We start from the raw sequence: 19,273 nt of genomic DNA, 5'->3' as shown, positions 1-19,273 counted from the left end.
CCATGCCGATGTCCCATTAATTTCTATTGGGACACGCAGCTGCACAGATGCAGCCGTCGTGTACTAATGTGACAAGCGTGTTCAGGGACTTGCACACACCCGCATGTCATATTGGGACACAGCGGCTGTATTAGTCCACTGTATATCCCAGTAGAAATGAATGAGACGCTGGCAGGGGGATGCACACAAAACCTATGTATCCTCCTGTTGGAAGAGCATGGGAGTTGCAAAGGGCCCACAGTAAAGTGTCCTGTGTGAATGAGCCCTAAAAGGAACGTTATTGTGTTGTTTACAGTACAATCCACAGAGCACTGAGGCACACTAAATTATCACCCCAGCTGTTCCTTTGTTGCTGTGGATTTAGTTTTGTCCTCTCAGTAACTGGTTCAGGTGTAAAGCACTCTGATTGCAATTTAATGTATAACATTAGGTAGCAGTGTGGTAACACTAAAAGCTCTTAGTGGAAAGATGTACATGAATATTCTAAGATTGGTCTTACTCTGCCTGACTTGTGCTCAGTTTGTTTCAAGCTAGAATAAGTTGAACCTTATGGGGAATAAGCCCAGCACCAGGGGCGGACTGACCATTTGGAAACTCGGGCACTGCCCGAGGGCCCGGGGTCAGTAGGGGGCCCCATGAGATGCCCCTGGTACCTTTTTCATAGGCTTTTTTGAGTTAGGGCAAGGACACGGGCCCCATGATCCCCTATTACCCGGGGGCCCCATGAGTTGTCAGTTCGCCCCTGCCCAGCACTGTCCCGAAGTGATTAGAGTGAACATAAGCATATCAATAGGACACATGCTATTGCACTGCCAAATGTTTATAGATCTGATGGGTTTGATTTCTTGCTTTTCCAATGTCATGGAAGTGTACTTTGCACACTGAAGATCTGAATGTGCTTTCATTTTGTTTTTTTTGTGTACACAGATAGGCATTGAAGAGTCTGAGTTTAGTAATGGCGATGTAAGTTTCCTGTCTGACAGTAGAGCCTAGCTGATGTTGCACCTGACCACTCAGTGTTTAAAGCTCAATGTCATCCTTTTTTTTTTGTTTTTGATAGTGAAAAAAGGTTAGCCACTGACATTTGTATTTTGTTACCTCTGTCCTTTTCTGTATTGGGAACAGTTCCCCTTACATCCTGTCAGTAAAGAAAATTCTGGAAAATGTTTCCAACGGAGAAAATACATTTTCTTTCCTTTTTAAAGATGATAATTTTTGAGTTTTCAGTTAGGCCTTATGCACACAGGGTGCTTGATTTTCTCTTCTGAATGCCTTTTACTGCTGGCAAGTAAAAACAGCTTAAAAATTGCACTTCAAGATGCTGCACACGCGCTTAGGCATATCAAGTAAAAAAAAAAAGATATAGCATATACAATTGCGACACAAATCGTAATTAATGTTGTTAAAAATTACCTTTCCTTTTCAATCTGCAGCTCTGTAATTTTCTGTAAAACGCAATGCAATATGGCTACATGGAGTTGTTCTGTAAACGAATGTGTACAGAACGCCCTCCCCAGAAACATAATATCCTGTTTGATTGGCTCACTGATTTTCCCAGAAGTCTGCACTAAGATACAAGTCACTTTTTTGACATCCCCTGCAACAAAAATTTAATTTTTGGTGAGATACTCCTAATAGGAAATCACATCTGAAGAGATGCAGACCCTACAAGTTTACTCATTAGAGCCCTGCAGGTGCAACAGCTGACTGATAATTATGAAACCACTCCCATTAGATTCACTTTCCACATGGACGCAGATATGCAAGCAGCATTCTTCAGAATAACACAAAGTAGGACTCTGCAACAAAGTTTATTAAAATCCTTGCAATGTACATAAGTCACCCAGAGGTGCTGGGGCCAGCTCTTGAAAAAGGGCCATGACTGTGGATAGAACATCTGTGATGGATTCTGGGAGGCTGCGTATATGCAAATTTGAACTGCGGGCCCTATTTTCAAAGTCCTCCAAATGGGATTGCAGGGTCACATTCTCATCACGTAAGAGTTCAAGTTCGTCTGAGTGGGTTTGGAGCGTGGTGTCGATGTCGTCGACCCGATGATCAACATCAGAGGTGCGTTGCCCCAATTTGCAGATTTCTTTAGACCGCTTGTCAGTAATGTGGTCCAAAGTCTGTTTCATGGCTTTGTGCAGTATCTTTTCAAATTGTTTGAGAAGGTCAGGAGAAGAAAGGTCAAAGGTGGGAGTGTGTAGGGGGGTCCCCAGGTCAGAGTCAGACTCGCCATCAGATGTGCAACGGGAGCGGAGATGAGCAGCCTGTACTGCAGCATAGGGCTGTGTCTGTATAACGGATGCAGGGACAGCCGCCATCTTGGAGGAGGCTCGTGCCAAGGCCTCCTTGATCGGTTTTGCTTGCGGCTGGGATTGATGTTTAGCCGCTCCCCGGATACGCATGACAGGTGCTGGGGGTGTTGCCATGGTGACCAGAGGAGTCATGGGACCTGGGTGGGCCAGAAGCGGAGTCCGGGAGGCTGCTTTCCCCTCTGTGTGGTGGAGCCTCAGGTAGACATGTCTATTCCTGCGGCCCCGCGCTTGCGCACCCCCTTTTGTCACCATTTCATAGGTGCACACACATTTAAGGTTTGGCACGTAGGATATCTATTTACTCGGCTCAGCCTCATCTTTTATATTTTACCAAAAATGGTGGGTAATGAATGCATTTGTTTGCCCTAAAGTACACTTTATTGTATTTTTTACTGAAATTTTACGTTTCTTTGACCTGTGCAGTAATATTGTGTGACATAAAAAATTGGAACTACCACTATTTTATTCTCTAGGGTGTCGACTTTCAGAAAATCTATAATGTTTGGGAGGTTTGTGTAATCTTCAGGCCTGAAATAATTTTTTAAACGTGCAAAAATTCAAAAACTGCTCTGGCAGCAAAAGGGTCAAAATGAAGATGGCAGGATTAAATACTAAACCGGACCACTTATTAATGAATTTTTCCACTGTACAAAAAGTGGTAACCACCCCAACCAATAACCAGCAATTTCAGTAAGGTGCACATGGAAGGGCAAATTTCCCAGCACTCTTACCAGTAAGCTTGCAAAAAAAGCCACCAAATTGACCCTGTTTAACAATTCACGTTAAAAACAGAGGTTTTAGTTCTTACACAGTTGCCAATATATGTGTAAGCCGCAGTGCCTACATCAAAGCACCTCTGTGTACTGCAGTTTTAACTATAATTTTCAGAGTCTCCCAAGTTGGAGCTCATATAGCAATGGATAGATTATTGGCAGATTTTCCTGGAGGGCACAGCATTGAGTTCAACCATGATTTTTGGAGGTCTGAAAATCTTTTCTGAATTGATCCAATTGTCATAGATTGCCCATTCTGTTTCTTCATGAACGGGCAACGTCTCTTTAGATTTTCCTGGTCTCTTTGTAACCAGATGGGAATGGCAAAATGGAGATGAATCAAGTGTGACAATGCAGAGAATTTGTGCACAGCATAAGGGAGAATTTTCACTTTAGCAAGCATATTGTGTGAGGCTGCAGTATGCAATTCAGCTATATAGGGGTCTGGCGGTGAGAAATCCTCCACTGCCTCTGAGTACTCCTCGTTTTCCCCCTATATACACAAAACTTCAAAATTGGTCATATCAGGATCTGACTAGGGTAGAGACAGAAGAGCTGGAGACGGGACTTGGCATTTTGGAGTCCTGGACAGAAATGGCCATTTGTTATCCAAGAAATTGTGACATTGTTAAAATCTGCCATTGTCAGGCCGCTTGCTGTGTGCCTAAAACAGACTTAGAGTTTGATGCAGACAATGGTGTTAAAATCGTGTCCTGCTTCTGTGTAAGTGAAGCATTATCACTCTGAGGTTGAATGTTGTATGCGTCTTAGGCAGAACACATGTTCACCTGAATTTGTGCTGTGGCTCCCTGTCACCTGCTTTCTACCATATCTCTGGTTGAGTGGTGGCAGTTGAAGGATTAATCCATAACAGTCTTTTTTGACTCATGACATTGTGTGTTAACCACTTACCCTCAGAGGATTTACCCCCCTTCCTGACCAGGCCATTGTTTGCGTTATGGCGCTGTTACTTTAACTGACAATTGCGCAGTCATGCAACACTGCACCCAAATGAAATTTACATCCTTTTTTTTCCCCCATGAATTGAGCTATCTTTTGGTGGTATTTGATCACCTGTGCGGGGTTTTTTTTTTTTTTTGCGCTAAAACAAAAAAGACCTCCAATTTTGAGAAAAAAAAATATTTTGGACTTTTTGCTATTAAACATGTCCAGTAAAAACTATTTTAAAAAATCAAAATTTCATCATAAATTTTTTTTACCAATAATGGCGGCGATCAGCAACATATAGCGGGACTGCGGCAGGCATTCTGACACTGGGGGGAACTGACTTGGTGTCACGGACATCCCCAGTGACACAAATACAGTGATCAATGCTAATAAAAAGCACTGACACTGTACTAATGGCACTGGGCAGGAATGGGTTAACTTGTGGGGCGATCAAAGGGTTAACTGTGTGCTGTTTTACTTTGGGCTGTGTGTGTGCTTCATTTAAACAGTTCGCAGCCCCCCCTCCCCGTTGGAGATGCTCGGCAATCACTGGGTACCGGCATGTAATAACCAGCCGGGACCCAGTGATTGACAGCCAGGGCCGCGAACGGTGGCGCGGGTAGGGCTCACGCACGCCCCCCACCTGGAATTGCAATATAACACACACACGTGTGTGTGTGTGTATATATAAATATATATATGTGTGTGTGTGTGTGTGTGTGTGTGAGATTTTTCACACCCGTGCCACCCTGTAGCAGTATTTCTGCTATAGGGCGGACTGGAAATGGATAAAGAATAGGGTTCCAGCCTACTAGGTCTCAGTTGCACAGGACTGGTTCTAATAATCAGTGGGTAATGAATACTATAAGTAATGATTTAAAAAACCTTCACACATGACATTGATTACAGGCCTACTATGTAAAATAGCAATTACCAAAAAAATCCTTTTCCCTTTTAAAGAGATTTATTTGTATTAATTTTAAACATTATCCACAGACTGCCTACTCAGTAGTCCAGTGAATTCTTTTCAGTGGCATCAGACTAAATTGACATGCTCTGAATTTCCAACACCAGGCTAGAAACCCAGCCCCTTAAAAATGTATAACTACTACAGAAACTGCAGATAGTTGACAGAACCACCCAAGAGCACGGTTAGAGCACAAGTCTTGGTCATGCTACAGCTGGTTGTGAATGCCTTATATGTGTTTTACTTTGGATTTTGTGAAATATAAACATTAAGATGATAGAGCTTTGCTTGTACAAGGCACTTCATAGTTACCACAGTAGCACTGAATTTTGGTGATTGGAATAAGCCATTAGAATGTAGAAACCTTGACTGTAGCTACACTATAGTTATGATAGAAATGTTAGGCACTGTTGAATTTATGAAGTGATTCTTTTTTTTTTTTTTTTTTCCTTGACAGGTTTTAAAGTCGTGATATACTGTGAATGCTCAAAGCCAGTCCTAGCTGAACTGCCTTTGTTTTAACAGCCTGTTCCTCAGTTCCGTTAACTGCACTAATATGTTTACAACCTCCCTGTGTTGACCTGAAAGGCTGGAATCATAAGAATAGCGCTGTAAAAGAGTGTCCTGGATCAAGATGGGCAAGTTGGCTACAGGCAGGTGGTCAAGATGAGAAATGCAACTAGAGATGGAATGAAAAATTTGGGAATCTTGCCCATTCTAGTACTGGACAGCTCTCCTGTGTGAAATTCACTTAGTTTTGTAAAGCAAATTGCACTGTTTTAATGTTCAATATTTTTTTTTTATGACTTTCTAATGTTCATTCTAAACCATATTGTATTTAATCTCAAATAGCAGGGACTTCTGGTTCTGGTCACCTAAAAATGCATGATCATTCTCAGTCCATTAGGTATAGATCAGTCAAAAGTACACAGTTATAGGACTGCATAAAAATGTAAATTACACACTACTATACTAGCTATATTTTTCAGAAATTTGTTGTACCTTGATTCCTTCTTAAACATTTTTGTTTGTATATATAAATGGGGATCTTTTGAAGCATACACATACTAATAATCTCTAGCTGTTGAAGAATTAGCTGAGAAAACTGGGATGCCCAGTATGGCAACAGCTGGAGTGCTAATGAATTTACCTCTAAAACGAGATACATTTTTTTAAAAATGAGGTTTACATTGTTACACATGTGCAGGGTAAAACTTGTCAATTTCTGTGCATGTTTGTTTGTTTTTTTGTTTTTTTTTAAAGAAGTGCAAGTGCATGTGTTTCTTTTTGACGTGCAAAGTTTATAACACATAATTGAGCACTCCACTGTTTTTTAATCATATAGAAAACATGCAGAATTAGTGCTACAATTTAGAGCAACGTCTGTGTTCAATACATTTTTGAATCATCTGACTGTGCTGTAAAGCTTTAAAAATTCTTCCAGTTTTGTTTTTATTGTTATCAAACATTTTAAGTGCATTTTATTGTTTTGCTTTTAGGCCTCATGTACACTACACTCACGTTTTAGGAGCTTTTGGCATTTTTTTTTTTCCCTCCAAAGTCCTAAACTCAACTCAATAAAAGCCTATGTATCCATGCACACATAGGCTTTTATCAGAGTTAAGCAGCAGCGTTTAGGGGCAGTTAAACGTCCCTCTCCTAAGAAGAATCTTATTTAGGAGAGGAGTGTTTTGGCCAAAACATGGCAAAAACGCGGGTAAATGTACTGAAGCGCTAACTGCTTTTGGGTGTTCATTTCAGTCTCAATACTCTGGCATTTTGTTGTGTTTAGTGTTTTCCAGCGGCTAGGAGAGCTTGGTGTCCAAGTAAGTTTAGTGCACATGTAGCCTTGCAGTTTATTTTTTTTTTTTTAGTGCATTTGGACTCATTTCTGTGGGGTCAGCATGTGATTGATTTCAATAGAACTCTGGAAATGCCTAAAATATATATATATATATATATATATATATATATATATATATATATATATATATATATATATATATATATATATATATATATATAGAGAGAGAGAGAGAGAGACACTTTTTATACATTTAACAGATTGATTGTAGAACATTGAATAGCATGTTTGGAGCCAAACTGTGGCCTTTAACTTCACATGCATGTCACTAATCCCCAACAGACAGGAAATGCCTGCAAATGAGTACACAAGACACATGTACTGGAACTTTTGTTTTGGGTTTTTTCTTTTAATTTGTGATCATCAGTTTGTAAAAAAAAAGTATCCGTTTTTTAAAGCTGAATTTCACTCAGTTTGTAAAAATGTCCTTTTGGTAGTTCCCCCATTCTATAGTAAGACTAATTCGCTTTAGGATTAGAGGGCTATAACAGAGAAAAATTAATTTTGCCTTGTCCAGCAAACTTCCTCCACACCAGACGACCAGTCCCACCAACCCACTCCTCTTCTGCAGTTGTATGTCTGCCCTCTTGCTAATGCAATCACGTACATTGCAGGACTAGTGGTCCTTTACTGCATGCCCGGATGTTAAGGGTCTGTCCGCAGAGAGAGAGAGAGACTGCTGCTTGGGGAGTAAGGTATATATGCTTCTCTGTTATAGCCCCGATACTTAACAATCATTAGAGCTGTATTATAGAAGAGATGGCTACTAAAGGAGCATTTTTACAAGCTACCTGGAGTTAAGCTTTAAATTGTGTTTTAAGAGTTGCACACATTGTCAGTGTCCACTCTCTTTTTAAGCTTTAATCCTGCCTTGTTTCACTGTGTTTCATTGTTTAATCTTTTGTCACGTATTTATATAAAAATACTTCAAAGTGCAAGTAAAGGCAAATGGTAAAATTGATAGTTGAACCCTAAATCTGCCAAAATAATTCTGTGCCCGTAATTCTGTTCAGCCATTTTTTTTCATCCAGACTGATCTGCATCATCAAAGTTCTGACCATTTACTTTTTTTTTTCCACTGCAGTCAACCCAGTACAGCTTAGTGAAGCCTGAAACCAGATAATGAAGGGACATCAGTTCAATAGTCATTTGTGCTGTATTTTCAAATCCGCAAACTCCATTTGGTAGATCAGTGTACTATGCAGGAAGGCTTGTTTGCCTTACTTTGCTTCCCCCGCCCACTTCCCCGTGAAATGCCACAGGGCCAGGCTTCCTTCTATGGTTACCAAGATGCAATTCAGGCTCTTCAGTTATGTACTGAGAGGCACTTGCACTGGAGCAATCGGGGTATTTGGCATGCTTATGAGCAAATTTGATCAAGTGTTGTTGCCCTGGAGGCTAAGTTTTACCAAACAAAAGGTGTGTGCCAGCACTGTATAGTGTCACTGCTGATTTGCTCATTATAAGTGTTATGGTATTACATTTTTTAGCATTGTTTTACTAGTTTTTTTTTTTCACAGTAAATGAGAAGCCCTATGATCTTGCTGCAAGAAGCATGAAATTACTAACATAGTAGATTGTGTGCATGAAAAACAAGCGGTTTTAGAAAACCGTCAACTAGGATATTTGGTCTTTTACAGTGTTGGGTGATCTCATATTTGTAAATTGATATATGAAATATTGAAAATAGCCCTTTGTGCTCTGCATAAAGCACCCATGCAGACCTAGCCTTAAATTTGCAGGCACTGAAACTGTCAATGTGGACAGTGGTTGCAAGAGAAATGTAAATTAACTTTTATTAATGCTACCCATAAGCTGGAAAACCTGTAATTGCACAACATGGGTTCTTATGGTATAAGTGTCACAGTAGATATAATTTTGTTTGTCCACTTACAGATTGCATCCAGATAATCATCTAGATAATCTTCACCTAGAACTGTGAGGACATCTCCATGGCACTGCATATCCAGTCTTCTTAATGCTCCCAGTTTTGCACCTTGTCTTCAGTGCATGCATGGCATGAACTTAGTCACTTCAGTGGGAGAACCTATCAACAGCTAGGAGTAGTTAGTCACATGTAACTGAACCTGCTTTGTAATGTTAAAGCACAGATATTCTTATCCATTTGCCATAAAAATAAGATGTTAATTTCCAAGAATTGGTTGGGAGATGTGAATGTTGTGGGACAACCTTGTTCTAGTTAAATAATTTCATACTTGGTGGTTAAATTTGCATAAGGGTCAAGACTTTAATTCACATGTCTGAAGGTGTGAATTGTAAAATTGCTTTAGGTGGAGACATATATATGTGGGCACCATTTTAACACCTCAACCATTGTTACTGGACAACAGTTGGCTTCTTTGTCCATGTGACAGGAATGGCTAACATCTATGCATACCAAGGATGGTATGAACTAGAACAGGGTGGCCCAACTGCTTTCACACCTTCAATCCTCTTCTTGGACAATTACATCTGCCTTAACACATTCCATGGTTGTTGGATTGAGGTGTCTGTGTTACCTCCTGTGAATAAAAATGCTGGTGTATAACATTCATTAGCAATAAGGGAAGTGGCTTAAGTAAGCTATAAACACCTTTATTTTACAGAACAAGTCCAGTTGGATGTGACTAACTACTACTAGCTATACCATAAACTGGATAAAGAACCTTTACAGACAATACCATCAGCAGTCTGATGATCTGTGAATTGGCTGTGTGGAATTCAGTGAATAAGCTGTAGGACTGAGTGGCTGTATGGCACTGGGCAGTTCAGACAGAAACTATCACTGGCCAGCTTCATGTCAGCTAAATATACAGTAATGCAGTGCTAGAAGAGGCCTAATAAAGAATAAGGGCAAAAAATGCACTATAATTGATCAATGGGAGCCATGTTATGTTTTTTTCCCACTCCTGCTGTTGATTAATTTGAGTATGCTTTTTAGTTTTCCACTTCCTTTGCCGGATTATTGTATGGTATGGTGAGAACATTTACAGTAAGTTACAAAAGGAGATGTGGTGGGTCATTTTGGGTGAAATATGTAAAGTATAGTGTTTAGCAGAACTGTTCTTTAATTGTAGCTACTTTTCTAGCTTACATCACTGAGATCCATTTTTTCCATATTCTGCAATTTTGAAGATTCCAGGATTTATATCCGTTCTGAAATAACAAGTACGAGGACTTAAAAGAACCTGTGTAGATTAGCTGTAAGAGGGAACTTGTGATGACAGAAATCTGGGAGCTGGCACTGCTTGGTTTGAAGTGGTTGTAAAACCTTACCTATTCACATTGAAGGAACTTGCCTTAGGTGATACATAAATCTAAAACAAATCCTCCTACATAAGCTTCAGAAGGCAGGGAGCCAAGACCTGATATCACACACACTGCACAGAGAGGAGAGCTGAGTGTGATGTGAGACCTGAGTGAAGAGAATGGACCCCCCCCCCCATTCTCTACAAAGTCTCCTAGGAACACATGCATAGCTGAGGCTGTCTTTCACTAAATGATCAGAAGTGACTCATGCATATAGCAGAGGAAGGAGAGAAAAGCTAGAAACCACAAAAGGTGCTTTGTATCAAGGCAAGCACACAGTATAGAGGGTTATGCTTTGTTCATTTTTTATTTGAGAGGTTTACAACCACTTTAATTTCAAAGCCCAATAGAAATTTCAGTTTAAATCCGCTAAATATATTCCAGGTGGTTTCAAAATCTTATTTTCTTTCTTTAGCATACAGATAGAGCCTTAATAGAAAAGGCTGCCTCTGGACAAGACCCTTGTCCTCTGTATGTGAAAACTGTAGTCTCTCTGCAGAGGTCTGAGGCGTGCACGCTGTTAAGCCAGAGCCATTTGGCAATCAGCAAAGATTCTTCCAGCTGTTCGGAAAGCTCTAGCTCTGACTCGGCAAGGAGATGAATCGGACCTCTGCAGAGAGTCCACTGCTGCTACATAGAGAGGGTCCATCCCTACACATACAGGCAGGGGCAAACTGTTCTACTCAGATGTTTGGCTGGTTTATAAATAAACAGCAAGACTATGCACAACTTTCGTGTTCACCTAGTTTATTTAAACTGGAAGTTCTTTTGGGCTTTAAGGAACAGTCCCAGGTAACAATTATTGCAATGTTTTCTGAATAGATATAGCTTTTTAAAAAATTCCTTCTGACACTAAAGTCAGCCCAGTTTAAAGGGATAAGTTCACCTATTAACAAAAAATAATAATGTGCATTGTTTGCAGGTAAAAAAAAGTGCAGTTATTATTTTTTTGTTTCTGGAGCCTCTAAAGCAGTGGTTCTTAACCTTGTTGGAGGTACTGAACCCCACCAGTTTCATATGCGCATTCACCGAACCTTTCTTAATTGGAAAAATAAAATATGATTTTTCAAATTCAAAACATAGGTATATATTTAGGTATATATTTATACATAGGTGCACAAAATGAACAAAACCGTTAAGAACAAAGAACAAAACCATTAAAACATGATTTTCACACAAAAACAAAAACATAATAATGAATATTTACTGCACGAATCATATGAGTCGGGTGTGGGTCTTCACCTCCGCCGAACCCGCGAGACTGACTCACCGAACCCCTGGGGTTCGATCGAACCCAGGTTAAGAACCACTGCTCTAAAGCATTGTACCAGCAATCAGTAGATCACTGGTGCCATGCAGGTCTCCTGCAGACCTGTCAGTGTATCTTTGTGCCTGTACATCCCGTATGGGCAGGCAGATACTTGCTGACAAGAAGACTCAATGAACTACCACAGCACCATGGTAGTTCATTAAGTACCCATTTCGCAAAGGCTGCCAGAACTTGTAGTGTTCTCAATCACAAAATACTGTGAATGAGTGATACGTCCAGGGCGGGCAGATCCTCTCACGACTGTTTTTTTTAAAATTATGACAGCTAGCAGGGGGGAGGAGAAGATCCCCTGCTAGTGGTCATAGTGGGGATCAAGTGGGTGTGGGGGGGCCAGTCCATTCATAACATGTTACACCCTAAATACGGGTGTAATATGTTACGACAGGTGAACTTCTCCTTTAATCTCTATTTTGTGTTATCTGCTTCTAGAATCCACAAAACACTTTAAAGGGTTGGTATACTTCAACTAAACATCCTAAAGCCTTTTCTGTGTAGCTTCCCTCCTCTGCTTTCTGTATAGGTAGTCACATTTAAACTGCTAAAGTAGGTTTATATCTGGTTTTTAAGTACAGTGTTTTACAACAGGATTTCTGTATGTGATATTAGTAAGGCGCCTAAAGTGGGAGTTTGTTGCCTGTTCTGCATTGCAAGCACAGGTTCTCAGAATAATAACTAAAAGGACATTGGTGGACTGGCGTAATGCCTGGATGATAAACTGAAGCACTGAGCAGCACTTAGGCCATGTATGACTTTAAGACTTTGTTTTATTTGTAGTTCCAATTAGAGTACACCTTTTATAGGTGCATACGTCAGAGCTGTACTGATGATTATGGCTTCACTATCTAGTGAGTCACTGACCTAAAATAAACAAATATGCCTACTGGTTTTAGGTTGGTGGTAATAGGGCCAGATTACAGGGCATAGATCCCTAAAAGCAAGTCAGCTATGGCAGCTCTCCTATTTTCTATCTTGCAAGTTCCATTTAAGGCCCTGTACATGCAGGCTTTAGTTTGTATAGGAGCAGTGTGTACAGCAACCGTTTACTAAGCATTTATACTGTTTTCTGACAGATTCAAGCAGCTTTGTTGTAGCACTTTTCAGAGCTAGGATGCGAAGGTAAACACAGATCTTAATGCCAGTGCTGACTTTCAGTTTAAACAAGCTTTTAGCAGACTTCAGTAATCTTCAGCACTTACCGAAGCTTGTTGAAATCTTGCTGAGGCCTGCTGGCAGCTTGTTTAAAGTGGCCATCAGCAGTACTATTAGGATCTTTATAGCATGCCATACTGGAATTGAAGTTTGCTTTAAAGGCTTCGTCAAAGCTGCTTGACATTTGCTGAAAGCTTTGGTAATACTTTGTAAAAACCTGCTGTGCACACTGTTCTTAGATCAGATGGAGCTCGTGTGTACAAGGCCTACGCATAATAGGTTGGAAACAGTTGTTTTTTTAGATAGTGATTTGTAAATCAAAAGGCTGTTTGTGATGCTATTTCCTGTTCTGAAACAATATATAAATCATTTTTTCTAGTTAATTCCTTGTAGGTACATTTTTAAAATAAAAATAATTTGAAATCTTTCCATTTAAAGATGATGTACGTTTAAGTGTTCCCAAAGTGTGCTATATTCGATATGATTAACAATTTTTTCAAATGGGGGTAAATATAGATTTTTCAGAATTTGTTTCATTGTGAATTCATTGCAGTGTGATATGAGTTAAACTGACCATGTACTTAAAGCCATTTCTAGCCGGGACTTTGTTTTAGATAGTTAGGATTTCTGTCTGTGTCCTTATTGGATAGCTTTCTTGTTACTTTCTTTCCTGGTGACGTGTATCGGGGTAAGACAGGGTGTCACTGGGACTGTAATTAAGGAGAAATCTTCCATCTCATCAAAAATATGTCGGGTTTAACCACAAACTTTGTGGCTGGAGTTTTTTTTTCCTTTAATAATCTGCACCCTGTTACAGCACTAATACTGCATGTTCAAAATATATATTACAAAAAGAAAAAATTAGCAATGTTCATCAGTTTTGGCCCTAGCCTTGTAGACTGATTCCTACATTATAGAGATAAAACGCCAACATGCTAAGGAATGATTTGATGAATTTAACTGCGCTGATGTCACTGCTTACTGTAGATCTTGGGAGCATTAGAAGGCCAATACCAAATCAGAATTAGGCCAGTAAAATGCCTGTGGAGATTAAATTACTTTAAAGTGAGCTTTGTATTCTAAGCTGGGTCTAGTTATTTAGGGTGCACCCCTCCCTTTTTGCTAAAACTGGGTAAGTTTTTATTATACTTTCACAGGCTTCTGTAGTACAGGGGGTGATGTCATCATCCTGCTGATGAGATCTTGGGGAATGCAGAGTAGCCCAGGTCTTATGAGACAATGTTGCAGTACACTGTTGGATTACCTTCTCGCTAAAATCTGGGCTAACATTCCCCATGGTCTTGCCAGAAGGATGATATCACCCTTATCTTTTTGGGACGAAAGCAAGTTATGTTATCTAGTCATTTACCTCGGCATGTTATTTTTTTTGCAGTTAAGGAGAAGATGGTGTGTTTTAACAACAATCCTCAAAGCAACCTTTTTGACCAACCCACAATCCCTGTCTAATGCAAAGCCATTTATTGTGCAACAGACCCAGGCAAATTCCTTGTGAGAGAATGCCATTTTTTTTTTTTAAGCGGAAAACAGATTCTTTGAGAATCCTTGTTCCTGATGATGCAGAGCTGCCATTAGCCCAAAGCTGCATCATTCAGTTTGTCCATGATAATTTAACTTTCACAGCCCCATCACCCCATTACAGAATTTGAGATGAAAGGGGAAATTAAAATATTGAAGGGTAGTACGGTGTATTTAGAGCATTTTTTCTTTTGAGGAAGTATGTTCAGTATCTACACTGTTTCTGCTAAATATAGCAGACAAAAGAAGAGTACTGCGCTCCTCTTTAATATTGATGTCTGTTTCTAGCAGGCAGAAAAACAATACAAAATGTTTTACTGTTCTAATCTTCTCTTTGCTTGTCTCCTATTTCTCCTTTTTTTTTTTTCTGTTTATAATGCTGTGGCAGGAAAACAAAGGTGAGCACTGAGCCTTTGGATGAGATGTCAGGCAGTTTTGAGCTGCTTCCTGACAATACTCTGGGACCCAGGTAGAGTTATGTGTTTTTAAGTATAGGGCAAAGTTACTGCATTGGAGTGTCCCTGTTCTACTATATTGTACATATTGCACTCTGACTTGTTTACTATTGCAATAAATTATGATTCTGTTTTGTTTGGTCATTATGTGATAGAAATTGAGATATTTGTAACAGAATCCTTTTTATAGCTGCATAGATCATTCAAATGATTATTCAAACTTTTTAATACATTTATAAACACTATAAGGTCTGGGATTAAAAATGCCATTTCAGTCTTTGCAGATGACACCAAGCTGTGCAGTGGAATAACATCATTACAGGATGTCTCCAACTTACAAGTCGACTCCAATGCACTGTTTAAGTAGGCAACTATGTGGCAAATGAGGTTTAATGTTGATAAATGTAAGGTTATGCACTTGAGGGCTAAGAATATGCATGCATCATACATACTAGGGGGGTACAATTGGGGGAATCCATGGTGGAGAAGGATCTGGGAGTTCTGGTAGGTCACAAGCTTAATAATAGCATGCAATGCTAAGCTGCGGTTTCTAAAGCGAGCAAAATCTTCTCTTGTATTAAGAGGTATAGACTCCAGAGAGAGAAATATCATTTTACCCTGTACAAATAGTAAGACCTCATCTGGAATATGCAGTTCAGTTTTGGGCACCAATTCACAAAAAGAACATTGGGGAACTGGAGAAAGTACAGAGAAGGGCAACAGAACTCAGAGGCATGAAGGAGCTCAGCTATGAAGAAAGATGAGAAAAACTTCAGTTCCTCTATCTTGAGAAGAGGAGATTAAGGGGGGATATGATCAATATGTATAAATACATCAGTGATTCAGATAGTGAACTCGGTGTAGACTTATTCACCCTGAGGTCATCACAGAGGACAAGGGGGCACTCTTTATTGCTGAATGAAAAGAAATGTAATCTCCAAACACAGAAAGGTTTCTTTACAGTAAGAGCTGTGAAAATGTGGCATAGACTCTCTCAAGAGTTGGTTCCGGCCATCTCAGTGGATTGCTTTGAAAAAGGCCTGGATTCTTTATTGGATACACGGAATATAACTGGATACGAACATTTATAGGTAAAGTTGATCCAGGGAATATCTGATTGCCTCTCGGGGGATCAGGAAGGAATTTTGTTTTCCCCTGCAGGAGAAAATTGGATCATGCTTTGCTGACTTTTATTGCCTTCTTCTGGATCAACTGTGGGTGTAGGATTATAACTTTTTTTTTTAATGGCTGAACTGGATGGACTTTTTTTTCATCCAGACTAACTATATAACTATGTAAATGAAAGAATAATATCCCAGCTAGAGACTCTGACATTGCTTGCATGTAGAACTTTGGTCCACTTAATCTTTTAACAGATTGTGATGTCAGTCGGACTGTATGGGTTCTGTAAGTCTTGTCAATTTCACCTTAGGATAGCTTCATAAAGGAAATGTTCTTTGTTGTCCATGGAGGGACATAGTCCTAAACCTTCAGGTATTAGGAACACCTATAGGTGGTCTGAACACTGTCAAGCAAATATTGTAGGCATGCCCTTGGATAACCCTATCCTATGCTACTACCAGCATGCCTCAGATTTTGCTAGTTTGTTTTAGACCTAACCTACTTTTTTTTTCTTTTCTTTTTTTTTCCTAGCAAATTTTTTTTTCTTCAATTAAGATTCATCTCCATCTATAGTTATCCTCAGGCTTAATATTTGGTTTTTAAACATGACTGAACCCCTGTGGACTGCACATGATAGAGTGAGCTTGGAAGTGACTCTTGGGCACTGGGCACCATTTGAGCACTTTTCAGACTCTTTCTTGCTGAGTTAGTTGCAGTGTACTCTTCCAGGTCTAGAGCTGTTAGCCTTGCCTATGGGTTTTTGCTCTCTCTCTCTCTGAAGACTTGTATCTCCTTATATTCCCATGCTTGGTCACCTCCATCTGCCTGACACTCTAGTCTTGAGCGTTATCTGCCAGCTATTGTCCAGCTGCTGCAGGTATCCCTGACACGCTGTCCACTCTGGACAGGATCTGCCAGCAGCATGTCCTCTGATAGTGCCAACGCATGTAGTGTGGAGTTGTGTTGCCCATTAGTGTTGAAGACTGTTCCTTCATTGTAGTCCTCTTTGACTTTAGTAGACCTCCTCTATTCTCTGAGAAAGTTTTTACTACAGTCATGTATGACTTTGTCGCATATTGTCCAGATTGACCCTGACCATAGAGGCTGCAAATTTTCCACCTTGCCTTCCTGTGCCTTTGGCTGTGGATATCAACTTGCTGAAGGGTCTAACTGATTAACTTTTCCCTAAGGAGTCATGGTTCTCCTGGTATTTCTCCTAAATTAATAGAGATTGTTCCAGCCCTTATTGATGCGGTGTGCCACTCCCTAAAGCTTGGACGATCAGCCTGTTAATTCTATCAATACTGGCAGATTGCTAGCTACTCTGAACAATTTCACAGTGATTTTGTCCCTACTGACAAAGAGGGACACACTGATATTTCCCTTATTACAAACAATGTAAGATGCCCAGCTTCTAGATATTTAACCCTTTGTTAGGACAGTCAGCGTTTAATCTAGTTTGCAACTCATGAGATCTGCCGTACTGTATACACAGGGTTAACTAAGGTAAACATTAACTTCCCAGCCCCCTCATAAACTTTACAGAGAAAGAAAAGAGATGTAGAATTTTCTAGTTCTGGAGCTTTCCGAAAAGAACATTTAAAAAGGTGGGCAGCAAGGTTATTTTTTTTAAAGTGCTATTAAAGGTTCATTTAAAAAAAAAAAATAAAAAAATAACAAACATCTTATACTTACCTGTTCTGTCCAGCGGTTTTGCATAGAGCAGCCCTGATCTTCTTTTTCTCCGGTCCCCTGCCAGTGCTCCAGCCTCCTTCCCCTTGACCAGTGGCCTCAATAGCAAGATGCTTGCTATGGGGGCACAGGTGTTTACTTGCTCCAAAGCTCTGTTATATGCATCCATAAGACACATAAAGCTGAAGCTCGGCTCCGCCCCCTCTTTCTCATTATTGACTGACAGGCCAATGAGGAGAGACCCGGGACAGCCAAGCCTCCTGTGCACATCCCTGGATCAAGAATGGGCACAATTGAGTATTAGGGGGACTGGGGAAGCAAGCACACAGGATTTTTTTTTTTTTTTTTTTTTTTTAAATCTTCATGTTTAGATTGCATGAAGGTAAAAAAAGAAAAACCTTTAGCCTTTACAACTACTTTAAATTAGCTACATTTTCCTATTCACATAGCATAACTTAAAGTAGGTGTTATCCCACATTCTCTACAAAAGTGGAAATACTTTTCAGTCTAGATATTGTTGTTTCCATCCAGCTGTAGTTCACTCTCCACTGCTTAGTTGTGGTTTGGGCTATATTTGGTTTGAGTATATTTTTCTGCTTCATTACTCTGCAGGATGGGTTCTTGATTTGTCATTCCAGGTGGACCCAGGAAGGATGACTGAGGTTCCAATTCCTCCATTTGTCAATTGCTTAGGCAGAGACCATCGTGTGGGGTTATGGTCTTAAAGATTGGGTCTCCCTTTTTCCAGTCAAGACTCTCTCTGTACCAGGACTGTGAGTGCGTGTTGAGTGTTTTGGCCTCATGCCTCTTTCTCAGGTTTACAAGGCTGTCACCTGGTCTTCTGTTGGTAATTTCCAAGTCTTACCAACTGAATGTTTTGTCCTCCTTTTAAAACTGCCTTCACCCATAAAGTCCTTCAGGTAGTTCTTTAAGTTGCAGACAGTCTCCAGTTCACGTTGATCACATAGGGCCTTTTAGGAGTTGTTTGATATGCTACAATTCACTCAGCTGGACTGCTTTCAGATGTCACAAAGGTTTAAGACTTACTCTGTTCCCTAATCGATGAGAAAGAAAATAGGACTTTTATATTCACAATAAAATCCTTATCTTGGAATCCATTAAGGGGGCACAGGTGATCATGCTCTTGGTTCTGCTTTGCTACTAAACTGAGGCATGCTTATAATAGAAGGGGTTATCTAAGGGACTGGCCTAGTTTTTCTCATATGTGCAACACTTCTCTAGGTGAAAGTATAACCTTAAGGTTCAGACTTTGTTCCCTGCAATGAACGCAAAATGATTTTCACTACCTACGTGTTGATGAAGAGATTAGTAGGACACCCTGATTGATATCCCATAGAAACTTTCATGATTTAAATGTGCTTGGGGTCTGCCGCCAGTCAAAATGGTTACAGCACTACCTCTGTTTACAAATGCCTTGGTTAACGTAATTTTCGGTTCACAAATGAAAATCCGTTAATGCCTCGGTTTACAAATTTTTTTAGCAATACAAAGTGTATGTCAGTGCTGATTTTTAAATGCAATTGCTGGCTTTTTTTCTTCTTCACTATAGCTCACAGAATTAGCTGTCACTTTCCCGGGAGTTAATGGAAACTTTGTTTCTTTAAGAAACTAAAATTAAGCATTGTTTCTCTTAACTCGGGGAAATAAACTAAAAGGAAACTTTCTTTTAGCTGGGGGGAAAATGACAGCTGAATTTCTGAGCTATAGTGAAGACAAAAAAAAGTGGTAATTATATTTAAAAACCAGTACTATCATAAAAAAAATGGTGTGGGGTCCCCCCTTCCAT

At 39.9% G+C, this 19,273-nt stretch overlaps 1 protein-coding gene across 1 annotated transcript in view; it reads left to right on the top strand.

The window, feature by feature from the left end:
• Window positions 1–6,446, top strand: part of YTHDC2 (YTH N6-methyladenosine RNA binding protein C2) — a 173,449-nt gene extending 167,003 nt beyond the window's left edge. The window contains exon 31 of the mRNA XM_089684728.1: window positions 5,467–6,446. The gene's annotated coding sequence lies outside the window, so the exon portion shown is untranslated. The remainder of the gene's footprint in view (window positions 1–5,466) is intronic.
• The last annotated feature ends 12,827 nt before the right edge of the window (window positions 6,447–19,273 follow it).

The sequence above is a fragment of the Staurois parvus genome, unplaced genomic scaffold (genome assembly GCF_062004578.1).
Source record: "Staurois parvus isolate SC_StPar_1 unplaced genomic scaffold, SC_StPar_1.0 ptg000354l, whole genome shotgun sequence".
Taxonomy (NCBI): domain Eukaryota; kingdom Metazoa; phylum Chordata; class Amphibia; order Anura; family Ranidae; genus Staurois; species Staurois parvus.
Note: the sequence above shows the minus strand (reverse complement) of the source record. Positions and strands in the feature narration are given on the sequence as shown.